The 4,867-nt window shown below is 20.5% G+C and overlaps 1 long non-coding RNA gene across 1 annotated transcript; it reads right to left on the bottom strand.

Annotated features, from left to right (window-relative positions):
* Nucleotides 1-389: 389 nt before the first annotated feature.
* On the bottom strand, nt 390-4,538 carry LOC143378138 (uncharacterized). The gene is made up of 2 exons (XR_013087643.1): nt 3,825-4,538; nt 390-1,646 (listed from the first exon to the last, which is right to left on the bottom strand). It is a non-coding gene; the product is annotated as an uncharacterized LOC143378138 (long non-coding RNA).
* Nucleotides 4,539-4,867: the final 329 nt, after the last annotated feature.

Here is a 4,867-nt window from a genome sequence, read left to right as displayed (position 1 = left end):
ATTTACCTTTTTTTCTTTGATTTATTTAGCTATTTATCTATATTTATACACCTATTTTTTCTCTAGAAAATTTACCTATTTTTTCCTCTATTTTTTTACCTCTTTTGTTTCTCTATTTATTTACCTATTTTTTCACTGTTTATTTAACTATTTTTTCCTTTAATGTATTTAACTATTTTTTATTTACCTTTTTTTCTTTGATTTATTTAGCTATTTATGTATATTTGTACACCCATTTTTTCTCTAGACAATTTAACTATTTTTTCACTATTTATTTACCTATTTTTTCTCTTTTTATTTACCTATTTTTTCTCTAGTTATTTACCTACTTTTTTCTCTAATTTATTTACCTCCTCTTTCTGTATTTATTTACCTATTTTTTCTCTATATATTTACCTATTTTTCTCTCTCATTTATTTACGTATTTTTTCTCTGTTTATTTACTAATTTTTTCCTCTAATTTATTTACCTATTTTTTTATTTACCTTTTTTTGTTTGGTTTATTTACCTATTTTCTCTATTTATTTATCTATTTTTTTCTCTAGATAATTTACCTATTTTTCTCTATTTATTTGCCTATTTTTCTCTATTTCATTTACCTATTTTTTATCTATTTATTTACCTATTTTTCTCTATTTATTTACCTCTTTTTTCTCTATTTACTTACCTATTTTTTCTCTACATATTTCCCTATTTTTTCTCTATTTATTTACCTCTTTTGTTTTCTCCATTTACTTACCTATTTTTCTCTAGTTATTTACCTCTTTTTCAGTATTTACTAACCTCCTTTGTTTCCTCTACTTCATTACCTATTTTTTCACTGTTTATTTACCCATTTTTTCCTATAATTTATTTACCTATTTTTTTATTTACCTTTTTTTGTTTGGTTTATTTACCTATTTTTCTCTATTTATTTACCTATTTTTCCTCTAGATAATTTACCTATTTTTTTCTCTATTTTTTTACCTCTTTTGTTTTCTCTATTTATTTACCTATTTTTCTCTATTTATTTATCTATTTGTCTGTAGTTATTTACCTATTTCGTTCTCTCATTTATTTACCTACTTTTTCTCTGTCTATTTACCTATTTTTTCCTCTAATTTATTTACCTATTTTTTTATTTACCTTGTTTCCTTGATTTATTTAGCTATTTTTCTCTATAGATACACCTATTTTTCTCTAGTTTATTTACCTATTTTTATCTATTTATTTGCCTATTTTTTCTCTATTTTATTTACCTATTTTTTTATCTATTTATTTACCTATTTTTCTCTATTTATTTACCTCTTTTTCTCTATTTATTTACCTATTTTTTCTCTATATATTTACCTATTTTCTCTCTCATTTATTTACGTATTTTTTCTCTGTTTATTTACCAATTTTTTCCTATAATTTATTTACCTATTTTTATATTTACCTTTTTTTGTTTGGTTTATTTACCTATTTTTCTCTATTTATTTACCTATTTTTTCTCTAGATAATTTACCTATTTTTCTCTATTTATTTATCTATTTTTTCTCTAATTTATTTACGTATTTTTTATCTATTTATTTACCTATTTTTCTCTATTTATTTACCTCTTTTTTCTCTATTTACTTACCTATTTTTTCTCTACATATTTCCCTATTTTTTCTCTATTTATTTACCTCTTTTGTTTTCTCCATTTACTTACCTATTTTTCTCTAGTTATTTACCTCTTTTTCAGTATTTACTAACCTCCTTTGTTTCCTCTACTTCATTACCTATTTTTTCACTGTTTATTTACCCATTTTTTCCTATAATTTATTTACCTATTTTTTTATTTACCTTTTTTTGTTTTGTTTATTTACCTATTTTTCTCTATTTATTTACCTATTTTTCCTCTAGATAATTTACCTATTTTTTTCTCTATTTTTTTACCTCTTTTGTTTTCTCTATTTATTTACCTATTTTTCTCTATTTATTTATCTATTTGTCTGTAGTTATTTACCTATTTCGTTCTCTCATTTATTTACCTACATTTTCTCTGTCTATTTACCTATTTTTTCCTCTAATTTATTTACCTATTTTTTTATTTACCTTGTTTCCTTGATTTATTTAGCTATTTTTCTCTATAGATACACCTATTTTTCTCTAGTTTATTTACCTATTTTTATCTATTTATTTGCCTATTTTTTTCTCTATTTTATTTACCTATTTTTTTATCTATTTATTTACCTATTTTTCTCTATTTATTTACCTCTTTTTCTCTATTTATTTACCTATTTTTTCTCTATATATTTACCTATTTTCTCTCTCATTTATTTACGTATTTTTTCTCTGTTTATTTACCAATTTTTTCCTATAATTTATTTACCTATTTTTATATTTACCTTTTTTTGTTTGGTTTATTTACCTATTTTTCTCTATTTATTTACCTATTTTTTCTCTAGATAATTTACCTATTTTTCTCTATTTATTTATCTATTTTTTCTCTAATTTATTTACGTATTTTTTCTCAATTTTATTTACCTATTTTTTTATTTACATTTTTTTGTTTGGTTTATTTACCTATTTTTTCTCAAGATAATTTACCTATTTTTTCTCTATTTATTTGCCTATTTTTTCTATAAAATATTTACCTAGTTTTCACTATATATTTACCCATTTTCTGTATTTATTTACCTCCATTGTATTCTCTACTTCATTACCTATTTTTCACTATTTCTTTATCTATTTTTTTCTCTAATTTATTTACCAATTTTTTCTCTGTTTATTTACCTATTTTTTCCTGTAATTAATTTACGTATTTTTTTCTCTAGTTTATTTACCTATTTTTTATTTACCTTTTTTTCTTTGATTTATATAGCTATTTATCTATATTTATACACCTATTTTTTCTCTGGATAATTTACCTATTTTTTTCTCTATTTTTTTACCTCTTTTGTTTTCTCTATTTATTTACCTATTTTTTCTCTGTTTATTTAACTATTTTTTCCTTTAATTTATTTACCTATTTTTTATTTACCTTTTTTTCTTTGATTTATTTAGCTATTTATGTATATTTGTACACCTATTTTTTCTCTAGATAATTTAACTATTTTTTCTCTATTTATTTACCTATTTTTTCCTCTAATTTATTAAACTATTTTTTGATTTACCTTGTTTCCTTAATTTATTTAGCTATTTTTCTCTATTGATACACCTATTTTCTCTAGTTTATTTACCTATTTTTATCTATTTATTTGCCTATTTTTTTCTCTATTTTATTTACCTATTTTTTTATCTATTTATTTACCTATTTTTCTCTATTTATTTACCTCTTTTTCTCTATTTATTTACCTATTTTTTCTCTATATATTTACCTATTTTTTCTCTCATTTATTTACGTATTTTTTCTCTGTTTATTTACCAATTTTTTCCTCTAATTTATTTACCTATTTTTTTATTTACCTTTTTTTGTTTGGTTTATTTACCTATTTATCTATATTTATACACCTATTTTTTCTCTAGATAATTTACCTATTTTTTCTCTATTTTTTTACCTCTTTTGTTTTCTCTATTTATTTACCTATTTTTCTCTGTTTATTTAACTATTTTTTCCTTTAATTTATTTACCTATTTTTTATTTACCTTTTTTTCTTTGATTTATTTAGCTATTTATCTATATTTATACACCTATTTTTTCTCTAGATAATTTACCTATTTTTTTCTCTATTTTTTTACCTCTTTTGTTTTCTCTATTTATTTACCTATTTTTCTCTATTTATTTGCCTATTTTTTTCTCGATATCATTTACCTATTTTTATCTATTTATTTACCTATTTTTCTCTATTTATTTACCTCTTTTTTCTCTATTTACTTACCTATTTTTTCTCTATATATTTCCCTATTTTTCTCTATTTATTTACCTCTTTTGTTTTCTCTATTTATTTACCTATTTTTCTCTAGTTATTTACCTCTTTTTCAGTATTTACTAACCTCCTTTGTTTCCTCTACTTCATTACCTATTTTTTCACTGTTTATTTACCCATTTTTTCCTATAATTTATTTACCTATTTTTTTATTTACCTTTTTTTTATTTATTTAGCTATTTATCTATATTTATACACCAATTTTTTCTCTTGATAATTTACCTATTTTTTTTCTCTTTATTTACCTATTTTTTCTCTATTTTATTTACCTACTTTTTCTCTGTTTATTTACCTATTTTTTCTCAAGATAATTTACCTATTTTTTCTCTATTTATTTGCCTATTTTTTTCTCTAAAATATTTACCTACTTTTCTCTATATATTTACCTATTTTCTGTATTTATCTACCTCCTTTGTATTCTCTACTTCATTACCTATTTTTCACTATTTCTTTATCTATTTTTTTCCCTAATTTATTTACCAATTTTTTCTCTGTTTATTTACCTATTTTTTCCTGTAATTAATTTACGTATTTTTTTCTCTAGTTTATTTACCTATTTTTTATTTACCTTTTTTTCTTTGATTTATTTAGCTATTTATCTATATTTATACACCTATTTTTTCTCTAGAAAATTTACCTATTTTTTCCTCTATTTTTTTACCTCTTTTGTTTCTCTATTTATTTACCTATTTTTTCACTGTTTATTTAACTATTTTTTCCTTTAATGTATTTAACTATTTTTTATTTACCTTTTTTTCTTTGATTTATTTAGCTATTTATGTATATTTGTACACCCATTTTTTCTCTAGACAATTTAACTATTTTTTCACTATTTATTTACCTATTTTTTCTCTTTTTATTTACCTATTTTTTCTCTAGTTATTTACCTACTTTTTTCTCTAATTTATTTACCTCCTCTTTCTGTATTTATTTACCTATTTTTTCTCTATATATTTACCTATTTTTCTCTCTCATTTATTTACGTATTTTTTCTC

The sequence above is a fragment of the Andrena cerasifolii genome, unplaced genomic scaffold (genome assembly GCF_050908995.1).
Source record: "Andrena cerasifolii isolate SP2316 unplaced genomic scaffold, iyAndCera1_principal scaffold0511, whole genome shotgun sequence".
Classification (NCBI taxonomy): domain Eukaryota; kingdom Metazoa; phylum Arthropoda; class Insecta; order Hymenoptera; family Andrenidae; genus Andrena; species Andrena cerasifolii.
The sequence above is the reverse complement of the archived record's forward strand: the minus strand, read 5'-3'. Positions and strand labels throughout refer to the sequence as shown.